This window comes from Mus musculus, chromosome 10 (genome assembly GCF_000001635.26).
Source record: "Mus musculus strain C57BL/6J chromosome 10, GRCm38.p6 C57BL/6J".
NCBI lineage: Eukaryota > Metazoa > Chordata > Mammalia > Rodentia > Muridae > Mus > Mus musculus.
The window spans coordinates 89,252,750-89,275,028 of NC_000076.6; the positions used below are offsets into that span (position 1 = coordinate 89,252,750).

General features: G+C 43.1%; 1 protein-coding gene and 1 long non-coding RNA gene across 10 annotated transcripts in view; one reads left to right on the forward strand and one right to left on the reverse strand.

The window, feature by feature from the left end:
* Positions 1-22,279, reverse strand: part of Ano4 (anoctamin 4) — a 396,274-nt gene that overhangs the window by 303,818 nt on the left and 70,177 nt on the right. For 2 of the 9 annotated variants that reach the window (NR_102339.1, NM_001277188.1), the window contains exon 1: positions 4,683-5,041. The exons of 4 other annotated variants lie outside the window; for them this stretch is intronic. The gene's annotated coding sequence lies outside the window, so the exon portion shown is untranslated. Of the gene's footprint in view, positions 1-4,219; positions 5,042-22,279 lie in introns of those variants that run through there. 3 more of the 9 variants (XM_006513759.4, XM_030245124.1, XM_030245123.1) reach the window with 3 other exon arrangements.
* Gm30769 (predicted gene, 30769) lies at positions 4,371-6,386 on the forward strand. The gene is made up of 2 exons (NR_166107.1): positions 4,371-4,961; positions 6,119-6,386. It is a non-coding gene; the product is annotated as a predicted gene, 30769 (long non-coding RNA).

Genomic DNA, 22,279 nt, shown 5'->3' on the forward strand with positions numbered 1-22,279 from the left:
CATTTGCTTGATGTGACTCACGCTGACTGGTACAGCTACGTAATCTGCACTGAGTGAGGCCGGACATAATGGTCACCAATGAGTTAGCTGACACAAAGCAGTTTTGTGAGCAATGAATGACAGAGTTAAATGTCAGCTGGGTATTGTGGAAGAGGTCCCACACCAGAAATAGAGCAGGGTTCCCAGTAAGTAAATAAATGCGCTTTGCACTAATTTTACAGTGCCCGAATGCTTAGCAGATCTCTAACCTCTGGAAATGGCTCTATTTCCTTAACTTGTAAAAATAAATAAATAAATAAGGTCAGATGTTCCTTCAAGTGCCCCAGCATAAGCAAGTGATCACTCCTGAGCCCTGGTCATGACAGGTCATTATTTTCATGCTGACCTGAGGCATTCTGATGGCCACATCAGTGTGAGTTCTGAGAACTGTGTAGGGTCAAGAGAATGTGCAGCCCACCCCCTTCAGGAAGGCCAAATACAGATCAAGAATGTCCATCTAATTAGTAATGAATAAATGGAAATAATATCTCACATTTTTTTATGGCTAAGCTGGCTGGCATCTTCAGAAATGACCTGGCCAAGCCTAAGATAACAGATACAGAATTTGAGTCACATAGACAGTGGCAAGGTCTAGAATAGATGGATCCTAAAGACATGCTTATACGATTAGATCATTTCTGACCTCCAGTCTTCTCTACTTGCTCCCTCTCCACCACTTGTGAGCATACCCCACAGAGAGTCAACAAGAACAATATAAGTGAGAAAGGCTACCAGCTGACACAAGCCAAAAGGCCATTCAGAAGCTACCCCGATGAAGGATTAAAGACTTCTAATAGCAAGAAGGTCCACAAAACTCATCATGATATGCTTGAAAAGTTCCTTGGTTCTTCAGCCCTAACTAACAACGGTCTGACTGGAGAATCAAATGCTAAATATAGGGAAGAATTTCCCCCTTTCATCTTGCATTATTTGGGGGATGTGAGTTGGTTCTTTTCCAAAGTTCTGCCATCTCCTGCTACCACCCAAGATGTAAAACTTGCAACATAAACATTTGTGACAGCCTGGATGGATTATTATTCTACTGAGAAGGTGTTTTTTTTTCCTCCCCTAGGAGGCTGATCTACTGAATGTAGTCCTAAATTCAGTAGGGTAACACAGATCTGAAACCCAGTCCCTGACGCAGCTCACGAAGCATCTCTCCTATTTTATACAATCCGTCTGTGCTGCCAATGGAATAGTGAGTTCCTTTCTAAGTAGATCACCATGGCTAGTGGGAGAAGTGGTTTTGATTCTCAGCTGAGAAACAGTCTTCCCTCTAGGAAGCTGATGTGGGAGTTGTACCTCCCTCCCTTTACTCTGTAAAATAAGCTCATGGGAAGATGGTAAAGAAGGACATACTGGCTTAATAATATTGAAAAGGGAAAAGAAAAATACAGCCAACTTCCCAATGTGGCTCATTCGGTTTCCAAATGTAGGCTGGATCTTACAATCAAATGAGTTTTGTATCACTCACAAACTCTCTTGATTAACATAAAAACATTCACACAGTAAACATGTCAAAAATTGAAGGCAGTCCAACCTAGGCAGATCTAGAGTCCTATTAATTAACATGAAAAAGCGATGCTATTTATGGTCCCTTGGTAATCAACTATGGAAAATAGATTTGATGACAAGAAAACCTGCAGAGCCATGAGGTGATATGTATATTAATGCAGAGAGTTTCATCTCTTGGTTACATTATAGTTTGAACAATTGCAGTTTCATTACCTAAAGAGAAGCTGCAACTTCTCTGTTTGTCCTACAGTTTTCATTGTCACTGAGTCTGTCAGTGTACACATATGTGTGTTCAGTGTGCACATATGTATGTTCAGTGTCCACATATATGTGTTCAAAGCAGGAAAGACAGAGTACAGGAAGCAAAAGAATAAAAATGGAGACTCTTGATTCTAAATATAAGGGGCAGGTTTCAAATTAAAATATTACCCAAAGAAATGGTGGAAGTCAGGTTTGGATGGAGGCTGTAATTAAGGAGCATAAAAGAAAGAATAACTGCATCTCTTCCAGTCTAGGGATTTGAGACCCTTTTTGAAATAACTTAGTGTGCTGTAGTTGCTCAGCAGCGAAATAACACTCAAATAAAATGTTGCGGTGACTTCATCACACTGAGGATACAGGCTCCACTCAGCACAGCTCTTTGTCAGTTCCTGGGGTACTTTTCTCTGTGGAGACACTGCAAAGGAATTAATACGACAGCCTGCTGTGAAACAAAGAGACCCTGATTCAACACAATCCCCAAAGGCATTGTCTGGAAGTGAGTGACGCACAGAAAGTGAGGAGATCCTTAATACACACACACACACACACACACACACACACACACACACACACACACACACGGCTTGCTAGAGAATGTTAGAGAGTATCTTAGGGATTTTCCTACAATTCCCTAAGCATGCTGCAACAACTATTAAAATTATGTGACTATAATATCAAAAATAAAAATTACATCTGTATATACTCTTATATATGTTTATACATATGTGCATATATACATATATGTATTTATATCTATACATATACGCATAGACACACATGTATATATATTAATATTAATTATGTGTGTGTATATATGACTCTGATTAGTTAGAGAAACAATCCATTGAACAATACAATGCAAGGCAGGGGATCACTTTGCTTAAAGCTAAAGTTGCTGCTAATTACAATGAAATATCTTTTAGATGCACGGAAAACTACCTGAGTGTGAGAAGTGCAGAGGCTATTTCAAAGATACCTAAGCTCATTCTAACTCTTTCCATTCCCAATGAATACCACAAGCTGCCAGCCCCAAACCCTCAATAAATTCCTTTCAGGTGGAGTGGGGATTACTCAAAGTAAAGAGCTCGAAACAGCAGTCTGCCAGGCACATCCCAATATTGCCATGAACCATGGTTCCATGTAGGAAAGAATAGACACCAGGGTTATAACCCTAGCACCTCTCAAGTCTTTCAAACATCATTTAAGGATTCAGACTGTAGTCTGCAAGAACAACCCCATCACCACCACCGTTATTATTAACCCATTTGCTCTTGAATGGATTTGGAGGGATCATAGAAACATCTAAATAGTCAAGCTATTTAAATAGATGCTTTCAAGCTTTTTTAATGCAAGAAATAATACAAACAAAATATAATAATCACTAAAATACCGAGTGCAAACAAAACACCAAAATGTATCTACTTTGGACCCAGGAAAGAGGATAAAGGCATGTGTCACCAGGACTAGTTTAAGAAAAATACAGACAGTAGAAATATAAGTAGTGTAACAGAGCAAGGTAGCCCCCGAACTTCACACTCTGAACTCCCAAGGAGCAAGGAAGACCAATCAGAAATGTCACCCCATTGCTTCTCACAAAAAAAATCCCCCACAGGGATTGAAGGCTAAATTATACCTGAGGGCACCTTTCCCCTAGAGTTTAAATTCCCATATACGAGAATATAACCAATATTCAATCCAAAACTTATTTTTAAAAATGAAGGCGAATGACAGCTTTGAAACTTATCATTTCATTTGCTTTGATCAACATAATTCTGTGCTAAGGAAAGAAGGAAGGAAGGAAGGAAGGAAGGAAGGAAGGAAGGAAGGAAGGAAGGAAAGGCTCCCTATACAGAAGGACTCCTGCAGTGCACAAGTTCAGCAAGGTGAGACTCCAGACACTTTGGGTTTCCTTTGGGCTCCCTGAGGCATCCAGTAACAGACTTTTCAAGTTGCAGAGTTCTTTACAGCCAACCTGGGATGCCAGGTGGGAAATGAGAACACTAAGAAGCCTGCCACGGAATAATTAACCTGCCAAGCACATGGTCTCTTTTGGAAAGCTGCTTATTTTCTCTTGGAAAAGTCTAATCATTCCAATAGCTTCAGAGCTTTTATCTCTCAGCAGGAAGATGAAACTATGTTGTCAACTCCAAAAACAATGTTCTTACTGTCCCTCCCCACCACCCTCCGAAGAAGCAGCTTCACAACGCGGTTTGCAGAACTGGGTGCCCTGAGACTCAGAAGCGATGAGGTCATGCAATCTACTTGTCTTCCCAGCGCAGGATTCCTCTCGCTGCTAATGTTCCTGCCCAAGTTGTAAACCCCGTCAGACACGGGGCCATTCTGGACCCACCAGCAGATGTTTAAAGCACACACAGCTGCCCATACAGACTCTGACATAACTCACACGTGTGTGCCCGGGTTCAGCTGGGAAGATGGAAGTCTTTGGCATGTGGCAAGTCGCCCCTGGTCCCTCCAGGTTCTGACGGGGTACCCCTTTAGGATGCTGAGGAATCCTCTCTCGCTGGAATCTATCAGCCAGCCTGCACAGATCCCCTGCACACTGCTGCAGTTTGCTGTGGAGAACACATTTGCCTAGCTGCTGCTTCAAGGACAAAGAGAGCTAGCACTTAGGTTTCTGTCATAGCCGGAGGGCTCGGGCTTATGAAGAAATAAATAAATCAAAGACAGACTATGCAGACAAATGACCCCAGGCATTTCAGTTCACTGGGTCCCTCCAGGGGGGGAAAAATAAAAAACCGACCAGGAGAACGGAAGAAATGCAGAAGGAAGGTCACTAAGGCAAGCCGGGAAGAGAAGGAGCAATCCTTTCACTGCAGCAGAACAGCTCATTCAAGGCAAGCACTTACCATAAAAATAGAAAGAGTCAACAGAAGGAGAAAGGATCCTTCCTCGGTGTCTGTGGTAGACAGAAATTCACCACGAACCTCGGCAAAGTGATGGGAGGCAGCAAAGCTCTCCACACACAAGTCCTTTCAGCCTCCCCTCCAGCCCGCATGCAGTTGTTTGTGCTGTAAAACCCCCGAGAAGTCTGGAACAGGACTCTCCGGAGAGCAAGCAAGCCGGAGTGAAAGCAGCCAGCCGGGGACCAATTTCACCACAGTCTCAGAGCATCACTCCCAGGACAGGTCCTCCCCACCGGGTGCAGGGGCGGCATGGGGTAGGGGGGCGGGGGCAGCAGGCTAGGCTTTGGAAAGCAAGGTTTGGGTTAGGGAAGGAGCCTCTTTGGAGTGGAAGGAAGTGCCGGTGAGCACATCAGTATTCCATATCAGTTATTGCCAGCAACCAATCAGCCTAACCAGGGGGCTGTTGTCAGTGTGACAAGAGAGTGCAGATGACAGGCAGTCCTGGGAGCTGCAGGACAGCTCCCTGCCAGCAACAGAAGTTTGGCAGGATTGGCAGCTTGCCCTCTCCCCAGTCTCTATTTGCTTGCTGTTTGTCGATTCCCAAAGCCCAGTAGTTATGTGGGCCACTCAGCAACTTCCCAAGGCAGACCACCACCACCACCACCACGCTCTTTCTGCAGGAAGCCAGAGTGGACGTGAGTCTTGGCTAGTGACTTCTCACACATCAGACAGCTCTGACAGGACCCTCCACAAGGTCACCACCAGTTCAAAAATGGCACTCTGGACCTGTGCCTCTCTATGACGGGAGTGTAGGTTGAGAGAGTCAGGAATAGGGCTTTCCACAATCATGGGAAAAATTTAAACAGAAAAGGATTAGAGGTCTCTTCAGGAATTTGACCCCTCCATCTTTCTTCATTAACTTTCCATGTGGTGTTTTATAGAGATGTTTTTCAATGTAAGTTTCTAAGGACAGTTTATGTTTCTCTTTGACGACTCTTAAATCACCCATGATTTAAGACAGGGCAATTCATACTCTGGGCAAACAGTATTAATTTATAAGCACTAAAGTGAGACACCACAATCTACACTAACAGAAAGGAGCCCAGGCCTTCATGGTGGGTGAAGAATAAGTCTACACTTTGACTATTTGTCTTTTTCTAAAACCATTCTTGTATCATGTTGCGCCTGGAAGGCTGGAGGCACACATCTTAAGCTGTGATTGCCTGTGATGATTAAATTGGACCAGAAAGTGTTTTCTGAGGCTAAATGCTAACTTAGTGCGAGGTCAGAAGGAAACTTCCAGATTTTCTAACTTTGGAAGACTGTTTAAGGCTACTTTCTTAGCAGAAGGACCAGTTCCCTTCTCCAGGCAGGAGTACATAGGAGGCTGCGTTTTTATGTGATGCTGTGTTTCTAATTATAGTTCTCTTTTCTCTTAGAGGCTGGACATTCTGTGATGCCTTCCAGCCATGGGCAAACTGCAGGCTGACACAGAGGAGTCGGAAGATCACTGCTTAAGGAGAGGGACTCTGTGAGGGGGACTTCGAGGGGGCAGCCTTTGGGATGTTAATTAACTAATTAATTAATTATTTTAAAGATGGGGGGTACACTCGAAGCAGTTAGCCAGGCTTCAGAGTGAAGCATAGCCGGAGGCCACAAAAATGTTCCACATCAAAGGCAAGCACAATAAAATGAAGTGTCTTTCCCTAATTAACTAACGTGTTTATTCACTTTATATTCCAGTATCAGCCCCTCTCCTCTTCCCAGTCCCCCCCCCACAGCTCCTCCCTACAAAGTGAAGTTTCTTATATGAGGAGGCAAAGGATGCTCAGCATCGTGTACACTAAAGACGTGAACTCAAAATGCTGCTTTATTCTTCATCTCAGCCCAACTCAAACCAGCAAACATAGAAAGACCAGTGACTATGCATAAAGGGCAGAGAGAGAGGCTCCTTGCCTTCAAGAAATGTACAGACCCACAGGCAAACTTAAATCTCCTCTTGAGACACTACTATTGTGGCCAAGGCAGAAACCATACTTTAAAAATGTGTTTCAGGTGAATCAAGCTCTGAGGGTGGACTTCAGGCTCTGAACTCGTGTCGTGGGGCGTTTTCTATAGCCACACCTACCTGTGAAACGTCACTGTGCAAATACACTTTATTATATTTAATTGTTTTGTTTACCAGTGGGAGGTGGTAGGTACATACATGCCACCGTACATGTACGGAGGACACCTTATGACAGGCAGATCTCTCCTTCTACCATGCTGATCCCAGGAATTGAACTCCTATGGTCAGGCTTTGCAGCAAGCACCTTATGCTCTGAGCCATCTCTCTGGCCCACTTTCAAAACCCAATTTTTGATGTTCTTTAGCAGAATGCTCCTAATGTGACAAAAACATGGTCAGCATAGCAAATAACGAGTTTAAAGAGAGTATTATTTAAAGCTCCTGAATAATTGAGATTAATACTGTTTATGAAACAGATTCAATACCTTGACTCTGTTAGAGGATAATGAAGCATGAAAAGGGATAATTTTGCAGAGATACAAATTGCCTACTAGATTAAATAATTGTACAATCTATATGGCAATTAGGTCAATGAAAATGGTATTGTAGTCACTCAAATGTAATTAATTTTTAGTTTAGTCATTTCTCTATTTTCTCTATTTCTCTCTCTCTTTCTCTCTCTCTCTCAAATAATAATAGAAATTACTCAGCTTCAGACAGCAACAAACATTGGAATTTGTACTGTACAAACAAACAGAAACTGGAGGTATCACACTGTGCCTTGTTGAACCTAACATATCATAGGTTCCCAAAAAATATTTTTGAATGGCCATTTGATCAGCCAAGAAGAATCTTGCTCAATGTCTAAAAGTGCATGACTGGATGCCTTCTTTTTAAAGACTTCTAGATATGCTGAACTAACTTTCTCTGAGTTGAATTTGGTAGCTACATAAGAAAAGAAAAAAAAGATCACTTTTTCTGGAAATCATCTCTCAGCAAACTTGCTGACAATGCTTTAAAAGACCAGAGATAAAGATTCTTCCAGGTTAGTCTTTCAAAAACAGGGTGGAAACAATAAAGTTGAGGCCGACCTTTGGTAACCATCTTAAGAAGAAAAAGTTGTTTTTTTTTTAAGTCTTCTTTTACAAGGGTAAATGGCTGTATAATTCTCCGTACACATGTGCTCATAATTTGTGTGTGAATAAAGATACTACATACTGCGGCATGCATGAGGGCCAAAGGGCAACCCCAGTGTGATGGCTATTTTTCCAGTTGTCAACTTGACTGTATCTGGAATGAAGTACAGTTCAGAAATGGAGGGCACACCTGGGATCCAGATCTTGAGGCTTTTGATCCAGTTCTTAACATGGGATGATACACGTTTTTGATCCAGATCTTGAGGCCCAGTGGTCTGGCCATGAAATGCTTAGACAAGGTAGTGCATGCCTTTAATCCCAGGAGACAGAGACATGCAGATCTTTGAGTTCAAGGCCAGCCTGGAGCACAGCAGGTTCCATGTAAAGAACAGCTTAGATCCAGGTGTGGTGGTGCACACCTTTACTGCGGATCAGGCCTTCTGCTGGAGGCCTGCATGGAGGCCTACATAAGGAGAATGGAAGAAGGAAGGCTTCTTTTTCTCAGCTTGCTTGCACTAACCTGCCAGCTCATCTGTTGGAACCTGCTTCTTCAGGATTCCACTTAGACGGAAGACCAGCTAAAGCACCTACCCTGTGGAACTGAGCAGCTACTGGATCCTTGGACTTTCCATTCACAGCTGCCTGTTGTTGGGTTAGTTGGACTGCAGACTCTAAGTCCTTCCAGTCATTTTCCTTAGTATATAGAGACAGCCCATAAATTCTGACTCTAGAGAACCCTGACAAATACACTCAGATATGGCCCTGGCTGTATCTACTTTATTTGAGGCAGGGGTTTTGATTGGTTGGTTGGTTGGTTGGTTGGTTTGATTTTTTATTTGTTTTTGTTTTTCTGGACTTGTTTTCTATTATGTTTACCAGGCTAGCTTGTCTGATTCCTCTCAGAGATTTTCCTGTCTCCCTTTATAAGCACTGTGACTAAATACATTCATGCTAAAGGTTCAGTTTTATATGGGAATTCAACTCTGGTCCTAATGCCTGGATGGCAAACCATTTTACCCACTGAGCCATCTCCCTAGACCCCTAATTCCATTTTTTAACACCAAAACCTATTAAAGGAGGCATGAGAATCAGAGAAACTTAAAAATGTGCTCACACAGCGATGGTGAAAGGAGACTGCCTATGTGGCGAATCCAGAACATGGCCAACCAGATTGGCCTTGAGACGCTTCCTGAAGTAAGTGTACACAAAGGCCTTCAGGAATGTTTTCTGACTCAATCCATGTGGCTGTGAAGGGGATCCGTCCCCATACTGTCTGTCACCTCAGTCAGGGAAGCAAGATAGAAAAGCTCATTTTACTTCAGAGATTAAATGTAAACCTTTTGTGCAACAGAAAAAAAAAAATCGTGCTCATAATTTAAAGGGAAAATAATGTACATTTATTGATTTATTTTCTCAATAAATTTGGACTCTAGCTTTTCACATCAAGCCAGACTGAGTCATTCGCAATCACTAGACAAATAAAAGGAAAGAATAGTCCAGAAAACGTGTGGGATTGACATGAATTCTCAAGTCCCATTTCTCATAGCTAAATCGTCCTTCTGCTTCCTGTGGGAGGTCTGGAATGCAGAGGGAAAATGTTGGCCTACTAAGGGCCACTACCTGAATGAGGATGATTTCCCAAAGCAATTAGTAGGCAGGCTTTCAGATAGTCAACACCAGTTCTGAACACGTAAGAGGCATTTGAGGCTCACAACCAGAGCATCCAAGTCTTGAAAGATGTTTGCTTTCAGCATTTCTCAAGCCAGAAAGATCCCCTGGGATTGTCAGAGATCAAACCATACAGGAAAAAAAATTCATGAAGATCTCAGCCTGCTCACTTTTCCTCCTGTTTTGGAAGACAGTAAAGTAAATCTGTGTCTGACCTAGAGTGACAGAGAGCTAGGCTGAGTGTACAGAAGCCAATATTAAAGGGAGAGGGGAGGGGGAGGGGAGAGGAGGAAGAGGGAGAGGGTCTACACACACAGGCACACATGTCAGAAAAAGGAGTGTGCACATCTAAACTCTTACTGAAGTGTCTACATTGCAATCCGTCTTTAAGTCTCAACACTGACAACCCATTTGGGGCATCATCCTCTCTGTTAGTTATTAATATGGTCTCCGATCTCTTGCCTGTTCTGAGCTAGCCTCCCTATTGTCATTAGCAGGTTGGACCAAATACAGTAGCTGTTAAACATGGAATTGAGGCCCCCCCCCTCCAATCTGGCCTCGGTTTACACTTCTAGCATCCATTCCCATTGTTATGTCCCCTATATTGCATGCTGTCCTTACACATCCTTATTTTTGTTCCCATGGACACTACTGCCTCAGTTGTGGTACTCCACTCTCCCAGAACAGCCATCCATACTTCTCTTTCTGGAAACACCCTGTTACTCATTCTTTAAGGCCCAGTTCACTATCATCATTTTAGTCAAGGCATCAAATTGTCCAATGTGGTTTAATCCCTTCTGTTTGTTCATAATGTGTTGTTTAGTCTTGTGTTACAAGCACAGATAGTAAATACATTATACTGAATTAGTGCCTTTAAAGCAATTTACCGAGGTCCGTGGATGCTCTAAGTATCTGATGCACAATGTTACATGATGAATGAATGACTACTTTTTATGCCTCTTACAGTCAAAAGCACTTGAAGGAAGGACAAGCCTTTTTCCTGGAAGTCTGCAGGACGATGGGCTTATTAGCAATATATAAATAGCCCCTCCTCCCAACAGGAGTTCTGTGGTTTAAGGAGAGAGCCTTGGATTAGAATCAGAAGAGCTAAGTTCCAGCACTTACCCTGTGCCATCTCAACCTCAAAGAGCCTAAATTATCTCCTGCTATAATGTGGCTTCTCTGAGCTACAGGTAAGGAACTGAACACTGAGTAAAGCACTTTTAAAAGCTGTATAAACACGTAACTGTAGGCATGCTCACTGTCACCAGTGTCTTATAGTTGCTGTTGCTACTAAAATTTCATCAGTCATCACAAAATGTGTCCAGACAGTTATCCTATGCAAATCAGCCTAGGAGCCATGACTCAGCACTGAAGTCATTCCAAGTGCCTGGCTTTAAGCCTGTTCTTCTATAGTTGGGATAAACTGGAGAATCTGAAAGTCTGGGACTCCGATTCGACCTCTGTCAAGTCTTGCCTATGTAGACCTGGTCTCTAAGACCCAAGGCCTCTTCTGAGACTAACACTATCAACTAACCGTGACCCCCAGGGAGCTCAGAGACTGAGCCATCAACCAAAGAGCATACAAGGGCTGGTCTGAGGGCCCTGGCACAGATGTAGCAGAAGACCGCCTTGTCTGACCCCAGTGAGATAGGATGCTTCTAATCCTGTAGAGATTTGATGCCCCAGGAAAGGGGATGCCTAGGGATGGGGGACCACCCTCTCAGAGGCAAAGGGGAAGAGACAGGGTGAAGAACTCTGGGAGGGGATACCGAAAGGAGGAACCAGGAGAAGAAATAGCAACATTTGGGATGTAAGTAAATAAAGTAATTAATTAAAATAAATTAGAATGCAACTAAATCAGGGATGAGGGTGCAGGTCAATAATTCCAGCACTTAGGAAGTGGAGGCAGGAGGATTAGGAGTGCAAGGCCAGCCTTGGCTGCACAGCAAGCTTGGTTGGAATCAGCCTGGTCTCCATTACACACTGTCTCAGAAAATTAAATATGAGTGTTAAGCCACATGTAGACACACAAAGAAATAATAATACATACTTTGGTATATTGCCAAATGGGATGGGATACAAATAATATATATATATTAATACATGATGATGTATATATAATAATGTATCCATACATCTACTATATTTATGAATTTGATAAGGATTCCATGATTGGATTGGGAAAGGCTGTCCTTTCTTCCTAACACTACAGCATCTACCCAAGTACCAGGCCTCACCTTGTTTCCTGAACTTACCAGGAGTCTGGTAAGAGTTTTCTCTGCCCAAAACCATTCTGCCTGAGATCTTGGGGTGTCTCTTCATCCAAACATCTCCACTCACATCACCAGTCATTTGCCTGCACATTATTCTCACCATTTTCCTTATAACATTTGTCTAACTGATGTATTTCCCTGATTACTTGCTGAATGTTCACCCTTTGTGTACACTCTCCTATAGTGAGGACCATTTGCTTCATACCCATTAGTAAGAGAGTCCAAAATAAAATACATACTCAGCACACATCCCCTGAACGTTTATACCACGGCCAATGTTTGCATAAGTGTTCCTTAGCTATTTAGAGTGGTACAAAGTTCAAATTACCTTTGACTATCGAGCAGATCTAAAATATTGTAGATCATTTCATTTAAAAACCCAGAACAGTGCCACAATGCTCAAGTTCACACAGACACTTAAAAATTTATGACACTGATCAACAAATATTAAAATGCTATCCAGCAATAGGAGCCCTTTGCAAACAAGATAGCAAGTCCTGGCTCTGAAAGAACAAAAATGACCAAGCACAGCACTCTTGTCTGGACAACTGATGTACTAAGCACAAATGAGTGCTTAATCACTGCGTAATAGACCAGCAGTTTCCCTGGATTCTTCTTTCATATTTTCCCATCCTTGTTTTATGCTAAAGTTGCTCTGGTCCCAGCCTATTGTGGGGAATGATGGGTACAGCCCTTGATCTGTGAAATATTGACAAAAACCATTAGTTCTGGGGGAGCTCAGCAATCCAGGTAATTTTTCTATCCTCCCAGGGAACTCTCTCGAAGGTGAGCTACACAGAACCCTCTGGAGCCTGAGTACAGCATCCCTGTTTTCTGATTAGCTCAGCCTTAGAGGCTGCCTAATAAATAAATAACCACAGCAATTCTGTATAATGTATGAGGGCTACTTTCCAGTGGTCATTTCAATTAGAATATTTTCAATTAGCAATAGCATAGTAATTTACCAACCAGGCATATGAACTTCCTTTTCATCATAGGACACAGAAAATAGGAAGATTCTTTTTTTTTTTTCTTAAAAAGAGAAAGGCTTCCTAGTCATAATATAAAAATCATCTTTTTCTCCCAAATTCACTCTTCCTCTGACTTCTTTTTTTTTTTCCATTCATACTCACCCCGATGGACTCTGTTACCTAAAGAAGATGATCTCTGTTCAACGCTGCCCTTTCATGTGTAACTGCTTCAGTCTCGGGTTGTTCTTTCTTAGCCCTTCACGTCCACATACCCTCCTGAATGCCCCTCCTTCTCTCTTCTATCCTCACCATGCAGCCAGTGCTCCAGGCTGGTTGCCAGTGCTCCCTGGGTCCAAAATGGCAGTTTCCCTGGCAGATGACTAACCGGTGTCCCCTCTCCTACCTTTCCTCTTGCTGTCACTCCTCAGTTGTCCCCTCTCATCATGCATGTGAGAATACCTAGAGTCTTGTCAAAGCTCTTTCATGTCCCCTCATCCACGGAAGCTCCTAGTCTCCAAGACCCAAGACAAGCATTTCTATTCACCATTTAAAATTTTTTCCCAACATTCTTCCTACATTGGCACTAATTATATAGTAGCATTACCGTTTCAAGTATAGTGGAACATTCCTGTAATCTCAACACTTGGGAGGCTGAGGCAGGAGGACCACTGCCAGTTCTAGGTCAGCCTGGACAACAGAGTGAGATCCTAACTCAAAAAAACAAACAAAACCACACAAAAAAGGTCTTATTGTTTGCTTCCTACAGGGAAGTCCTGGTCCTGAGCCTGATTCACCTTCATATTCCCAGAGAGAAATTTTCCACTTAAATAAATGGATATTAAAAGCCCTGGCTTCCCTGTGTATCTGGCTCCCTTGCTCGATCACATGTCTTCAAGAAGTTTAAAGAGACTCTTACCTGTCTTTCCAACCTCTCGGCTGATCATGAAACCTAGAACACATGGATGCTTAATGCATACTTGTGGAGCTGGTTTGCATGTGATTGGCCAAAAGAAAAAAGTAAATTTGGCTCCAAGTAGTAAAAAGAAAAAAAAATTCTTTTCAAATAATTTATTTTTATTTTATGTGCATTGATATCTTGCCTGCACTTATGTCTTTGTGAGGGTGTCTGATCTGAGAGTTAGACAGTTGTGAGCTGCCATGTGGGTGCCAATAATTGAGCCTGGGTCCTGGAAGAGCAGTCAGTGCTCTTAACTGCTGAGCCATCTCTCCAGCCCCTCCAAACTATTTTATAATTAGCTCATTTTTTAAAAAATTAAATCTATAATTTCTTCTCTTTTATAAAACACCAAAGGCATGAATTCATAACGATACTTCCTTAGAAGCCTCTGGCCTGTTAGGCTAACCCAGCTAATGGAGGCACCTTGGGAATAATGAAGCATTCTACACACACTGCTGTGAACTGCCTGGATGTGGACTCCGGCAGAAGGGAAGTCTTGAAGAAATCTTACCACGATTTAAGATGGGAGTAAAAAGATCCCCACCTACTTGAAAGAAGAATTTCACTATAGAGAGATGTTCCCAAACCACCCAGGAGCGTCCCCATGTGGGTGTCATTATAAGAAATGATGTGACTGTAGAGGTGACTCTAGCAAAGAGGGAAATGTTTGTGTGGACAGTGGACACTCCCCCACAGCCTCAGGTTTACATAATTTCCTACACTCTTCCCCTTACTTCACAGGAAACATGCTGCCATACCACCAAAGAACTGGAGAAAATAAAAATCATGTGCCCAGAGCCAGCTGCAAAGACTGTTAGTCTATAAAGAAGGATTTCTCGATAGTCTACTTAAAGTCACAGGCAAAGAAGCTCACCCATGGTATGTCAGGGCCCTGACTGAACGGACTGATGGCAGAGAGTTGAAGTATGCCTGCTTACCCCAGCCTTCCAGCATCACTGACACACAATCAGAAAAAAAAATGTAAAAAAACTGGACCATTGGTGTTAGTGAGCAGATTCTGCAGGCTCTATTGCCATGAAATGCCCCTTCCTGTCTCTGCAACCAATTTCGGTTCTGTTCTTTGAACGGGGAAGTGAAAGGAGACCCAGCATTTTAAAGGACCACAGCCTGCTCAGGTTGTGATACATTTAAACTAGCTCATATAGTGAAACTTTCCATGATGTCTTTCCTACTTGTGAGCTTGTAGAAGCTCTGTGAGCTTCCAACATAAACAAATCTGGATTGCAGGTAGGGGTGTGAGGGGGTGCAGCCATTCCCAAGACAGTCTGGCAGATTCTTACAAAGTTGAACATGCTCTTCTCATACGGTTCCGAGATGATGTGCCTTGACATTTACCCAGGTAAGCTGAAAACATGTCCACACCTGAGTGTTGACAGCAGCTTTATTTATGATTGCCAGGACTCCCAAGTAACTATGAGATGAATGGACAAATAAACTGTGGCCCGTCAAGACAGCAGAATATCGTTCACCCTGAAACGATGTGTGCCTGGAGCTACAGAAGCATGGGCAGAGATCTTAAATTGATGTTACCAAACAAGCCAACGTGAAAGCCTGCATACTGCCCAATCCCTGCTATGCAGACAATAAGTTCAGCAGTTGCCAAGGACTGGGGGAGTGGTGAATGGGCAGAGCATAGAGGATTTTCATGGCATTGGAACTATTCTGCGTGATACTACAGTGATTGGCACATCCTTATCAGTTCACTCAAACTGAGATGGTATAATAACAGGAATGAAGACTAGTGATTATAGGATTATAGCAAGGAGAGTGAGTTACAACATAGGAGCAATCTGATGGACAGTGCTGATGGAGGAACTGGGCAGGCACACAGGAATAACTACTCAGCACTTAAATTAAAGGCTAGGGACTAGGGACAAAGCTTAGAGGTTGACAGCACCTGCTACACAATCATAAGAACCAGAGTGTGGATGCTAGAAACCTACATAGCAAGTCAGGCATTCTGCAAAGACTACATGTCTGAGGGAGCTCATATCCTCTTGTGATTTTACATGCATGCATGTGCGTGCATACACACCGGCATGCACATACACATACTCATGCACACATGTATGCAAACACACGTACACACACACACATTTATACAAACATATACACAAATTCACACACATGAACTCACATATATGTGGAAAGGCTACTTACTATCCAATCCCAACTATGGGTGGGTGTGTGTGTGTGTGTGTGTGTGTGTGTGTGTGTGTGTGCGCATGTGTGTGCTCACTCGCACTCACTCATGCAAGCAATTTCAATTGTCTCATGGAGCAGGTACATCTAGAAATTCAGATGGTCTGGATAGTGCAAGAAGCAGAGGAAAAGGAAGAGAAGAGGCAGGGTGAAGAAGTGAAAAGAAGATGGAAGGAGTCAGAGGAAGAAGATGGGAGGAGGAAGAGGAGGAAGAATAGAAAGAGGGAGGAAGAGAAGGGCACATGGGAGGAGAAGGAGGAAGAGTAAGGGATCTGGTAGCAAAGAGGAAAGGGGAAGGAGGAAGAGAGAAAAGAGGGGAAAGATGGCCAAAGAATTCTCATAAAGGAAGAAAAGTTTTAAAAGACTCACTATAAGAAATGCACATGCCAGTCAGCCAGCCATGTTTCATACCACCACAAACTGAGTGCTAGAGTTTGGAGATCTCGGCCTAGTACTGGTTGGGTGTGCAAACAGTGAGGCTAATAGTGAGGCACTACATCATGGTGCGGTCACATGGTAGAAGAACACATACATTTTGTGGTAGCTAGGAAGCAGAGAGAGAGAGACAAAAAGGGTCTGGGGTTTCCATATCCCCTCCAGGGACACAGCCACAGTAATCCAGGCCCTCCTTCCTAAGGTTTCCAATCTTTCTAATAGTGCTGTAGGCTCGAGACCAAGTCATTGGCCTCTGGATACAGATCACTCCAGTGGTGCGCTTACATCATCAAGATCCAGCAAACAAGAACACAGTGTGTATAGCCAATTCTATTTATATTTTTTAATTTTCTATTTCTTTAATCACAGAACAATTCCCTTCCTTCTAAGCCTTGCCCTGCTTTAAACTGACTTTGTATTGCTGCCTGGGGCAGGAAACATGTTAGCAAAGAAAATATAGCACGTGGGAATCTCTGCCAGACTATGGGCAGGAGAGGAAGGGCCACAGGAGATTTGCCTACGTCTATAGCTGACCAAATTCAATTCTAACCAGAGTGGAGTAAATGGAAAGTAAACTACTATTCAAAGAAAAGAATTGTTCACTATATACATAGAAAGAGAGGAGAAGACACAGATAACACATAAGGCAAGGGTTAGGGAGGGGTACACTGTAAAAGGAGATGCTAGCTATTGTTTCCCAGGGGTCAGTATGCAAGTAGACATGATGTATGGAGGCACCCACTTCCCTTGTCTGAGATGGTGATAGCTTTAAGATAGAGACACAAGGGCAGCCAGACACTGGGGAAGCGGAAGTTAAGAGAGGCTGCATCTGCTAAAGTCATGGCCAGAGGTGAGAGAGAACTGGGTCAGGGTTGGATTCATAGGTTCATTCATGCATTTGACAAGAATATGCCCAGAGCCTGACAGTGGCTCTGCAAACAATAAGACCAGGGATTTTATAAAATGTGGCTGTCTGTGATGAAGCTGCACACAGCTCTGAATGTCAGGTTGCATTTGCTGCAGGTACCCACAGCCTGGTAGGATGAAGGCCCTGGACACTGTTTACCCTCCATCCCTCACTCCTCCAGGGCTGCTCTCTCATGCAACTCTGGCAAGCTAAGACCTTCATCGCCAGACTCCTGGAGTCTGGGGCTGAAACGGTTCCACACTACCCTTGTATGCAGTTTAGAAGGTGGAAATGACATCATCTTCCTGGCCTTTGTGTTGTTTGCCACTTTGACGAAGTCAGAGAGATGTGTGCTTTCTTGACAGCAGCATCTGGGCATCGCCTTCTTGAGTGAGGAAGGGCAATACTGTAGATTTGATCCTGAATACCCCTGAGGGTCCAGAAGCCAATGACTTGACCTGCAGGACTATTACAAAGCTTGGAAATCTTAGAAAGTAGGACCTGGTGAAAGGAACTCAGATTACTGTGGCTGGGTCCCTAGAGGTTATATAGAGACCCTAGCCCCTTATCTCCCTCTTTGTTTCTGGCTACCACAGAATTAATGTGTTCTGCTGTGTGACCCTGCCATGATGTAGTGCCTCACCGTTAGCCCAAAAGAAGCACAGCCAACCAGTGATAAGCTGAGATCTCCAAAACTCTAAGCCAAATGAGTCCTCTCCATTTTTCAAATTGATTGTCATGGGTATTTTGTCATGATAAGGGAAGGACAGCTGGCACATCTGGTGAGTAGCAGCTCTGGCTTCGTGACTACGGCTGAAAGAATTTTAATGCTATGCTTCTTGCAGAGCTTTTAGAGGTAGACCATATCTTCCCTTCTGAAACTTCTCTCATCTCAGAGTCCACAAATCTTCACATTGAGTATTTTCCCCATCTAGATTTTTAAAAATAGGCATAAAGTAGAAGGAGGCCCTCTGGGAACTGAAAGGAGACCAACAGGAAAGGAAAACAGACCCAGAGAAGTAAAGGGGACAATAGGATCGTTCACATTGTATACTTGGATGGGTATGTTATATGGAACCCATTCATTTATGCTAATGAAAATGAGTAAGAAACTTAAAATCAACTCTTTACCTGTGCAAATTACTAAGCATGGCTTCTGTTTCCTGGTTAGTATGAAGAAGTCAAGGGGAGACAAACTTGAGTTTCGAGGAGTAACATTGGCCATTGCTTAGAAACCAAGTTGTGGTACCCAGATTGAATGAAACAGTCATAACTGAAGAAAATAAAATGTTCTCCCCTATATTTCACAAATAGAAGATATGCTTGAAAAGCTATGACACAGAAGTCAAAGAAACAGAACCCTAAAGGACAGTAAATTAGTGTTCAGGTTTGTTTTTCTGCTGCTACGACAAGACCCTGGTCAAAACCTACTTAGTGGAAGGAAGGGTTTACTTGGCTTGTAGGATATACTTCATAATAAGGAAGTAAGAGCAGGAACAGGAGGCAGGAATGGAAGTAAAACCCATGGAAGAACACTGTTTACAAAGCTTGCTTCCCTGGCTTGCTCAGCTACCGTTCTTATATAACACAGCTCCACCTGCTTATGATAGCACTACCACAGTGGGCTGGGCCCTCTTACATCAATTAATGATCAATAAAATGCCCCCAGAGACAGGCCAGTGTAGTGGAGACAGTTTGTCAGTTGAGATTTTCCTCTTTCCAGGTGACTCTGGGTTTGTGTCAAGTTGATAACTGAAGCTAATTATGGCCATTAGGAAATGCCCAGAGGAAAGGGTGATATTTAACTATGGGCCCTTACTGGGGGAAAGTGGGGAAGAAGAATATTAGCTCCACTCATTAGCATAAAGGAAAAAAAAGAATGAGTACTTCCTAAGTGTCACATTCAAAGTGGGTAGAAGGAAGAACAAAGTCGATTCTTTTCAGAGTTACCTCATCTTTCATTGTGTGTACATGGGAGAAGGGGGTATGCCCAATTGAGTGCTGGTGCCCTTGAAGGCCAAAGCCATCCTATCTCCCAGTGCTGAGGTTGTGAGCCTCCTGATGGGCACTGGAAGATGAACTCTGGACAGTAAGCACCCTCAACTGCTGAGCCATCTCTCCAGCTCCAAGCATGAGTTTAGTAGGAGGAGGGATGCTGATGGCCAGAAAGAAGAGAGGAGAGTGGCAAGAAGATACAGGAGACGAGACCAATGAAAAGTATAAAAAGAGCAAAGCGTACACCCATGTAAACAGGTCGATGTAATCCCAAGAGGATGAGAGGACAGATGAGCTACCTTGGAAAAAGGACCAAGTAAGACTGTGCTGTGGTTCCCAACCTGAGGAACAGGAAATAATGAGGATCTGAAGCAAGATCTTCGGGTTGCAATAAGCTTAAAGAAATTACATGTTTGCCTATGACCAAGTATGGTGACCTGAATATGCTTGTCCCAAGGAGTGGCACTATTTGCAGGTATGGCCTTGTTGGAGTAGGTGTGTCAATGTGGGTATGGCCTATAAGAGCCTCATCCTAACTGTCAGTCTTCTCCTGATTGCCTTCAGATGAAGGTGTAGAACTCTCAGCTCCTCCTGCACCATGCCTGCCTGGATGCTGCCATGCTCCCACCTTGATGATAATGGACTGAACTTCTGAACCTGTAAGCTAGCTCCAATTGATGTTGCTCTTTTAAGAGTTGCCTTGGTCAGGAGCTGAAGGAGTCTGCAGCCCTATAGGAGAAACAACAATATGAACTAACCAGTACCCCCAGAGCTGTGTTACTATCTGCATATGTAACAAAAGATGGCCTAGTCGGCCATCAGTGGGAGGAGAGGCCCTTGGTCTTGCAAAGATTCTAGGCCCCAGTATAGGGGAATGCCAGGGCCAGGAAGTGAGAGTGGGTGGGTTGGGGTTGGGGAGCAGGGGAAGTAGGGAGGGTATAGGAGATTTTTGGAGAGGAAACTAGGAAAGAGGATAGCATTTGAAATGTAAATGAAGAAAACATCTAATTAAAAAAAATTGAAAAAAAATGGAGCAGAGACTGAAGGAAAGGCCATCCAGAGAACACTCTCCTTGGGATCCATCCCATCTGCAGACACCATACCACAACACTTTTGCTGATGCCAAGAAGTACTTGCTGATAGGAGCCTGGTATAGCTGTCCCCTGAGAGGTTCTGTCAGCACCTGACTAAGACAGATGCAGATACGCACAGCCAACTATCACAATGAGCCTGGGGACCCCAATGGAGGAGTTAGGGAAAGGACCGAAGGAGCTGAAGGGGATTGCAACCTCATAGGAAAAACAACAATATCAACTAACTGGAGCCCCAAGATCTCCCAGGGACTAAACCACCCACAAAAGACTATACAAGGTTGGGTCCATGGCTACAGCTACATATGTAACAGAGGATTGCCTTATCTGACATCAGTGGGAGGGGAGGCCCTTAATCCTGTGGAGGCCTGATGCCCCAGCCTAGGAGAATGCTAGAGTGGTGAGGTGAGAGTGCGTGGGTGGGTGGGGGAGCACCCTCTTAGAGGCAAAGGGGAGAGGAGATGGGATAGGAGGTTTGTGGAGGGGAGACCAGGAAGGGGGACAACATTTGAAATGTAAATAAATAAAATAACCAATAAAAAATAAATAAATAAATAAAAATGGGAAAAAAAAAAAGAGTTGCCTTGGTTATGGTGTCTCTTCGCAGCAGTAAAGCCCTAACTAAGACACTAAGCTTCCTGTGAACAGCAGTGACTTCTTTCGTTTGGGTTGGAATTTGATCAACCCACTGAGTGGCACTGACTATTCTGGGCTGAGGAGAAACTATGATGGGTGGTTAAATTTATCCTCTAGTAACCAAAAGAAAGTAATTACAAATTAACTACCATTTGTTACATGCTGTCATTTTTTTAAAAGTCTTCCAAATCTTATATCTATGAAAGGGAATCAGAAAAAGTGTCCTTAATGGGAGAACAACTACTAGCAGTCATTAGTATTACCACAATACAGTTAGACATAATTTAATTTTCTAACTATGTTGTGGCCAGAATTCAAAAGAATTCCATCAAGCAGGAAATAGGTTAATTAAATTATAATCTAGTTGTTTGCCACCTGCCTGGATGAGTGAAGGTCTCAGTATGGCTAAAATTCAAAGCCTAGGACTGGAGAGATGGCTCATTGGTTAAGAGCACTGACTGCTCTTCCAGTAGGTCCTGACTTCAATTCCCAGCAACCACGTGGTGGTTCACGACCATCTGTAATGGGATCCAATGCCCTCTTCTAGTGTGTCTGAAGTCAGTTACAGAACTTATATATATAAATAAATAAATAAATCTAAAACACAAAAAGAAATCCAAAGTCTAGGTCAGTGAGGCCATTCCGAGTAGACAAGCAGTTTTAGGGGGGCCTCAGTGGCGCAGCATCTTTGAGGTGTCTGCAGAGCTATCTGGACCTCAACAGCTCCCAACTTTAGAATTAACAAAATAGCCTGACCATTAGGAGGTAAATATCAGCTTGGAAACCCTTTACTTTCTCCTTAGCAAGTAAATAGAAGCTTGGAACCCCTCAGCAGAACATGGAAAGAATGTGATCAAGTCTGTCACAGCAAGGCCATTATTCGTGATAATTAAAGTGCTAATAATCTTAAGAGATCTTGGCATATTAGAAATTATCTAATGAATAAACATTGTGATGCTAATTCAAGTGTGTGGTTGGGTAAACTGTGACTTGGGATTGCAAAATAAAAACTAGGATCTGGCTCCGTGGCTCCCACCTTCGGTGACCGCATAGGGGAGGCAGAGCCAAACGGATCTCTGGGAGCTCAAGGCCAGCCAGGGCTACAGAGTAAGACACTATCTCCAAAAAAAAGCAAAGTTGCAAAATTTGTGAAAATATTGAAATGCTTATCAGAATGTAAGTTTTGCTATTTTTATACGTTTAATTCAGTATATTCATAAGAATGAGGTAGATTTTGTCTGCTATGTAAAAAAAGTCTTTAAAAGAAGCTGTCCAAAGTATTAGTACATTAAAATGT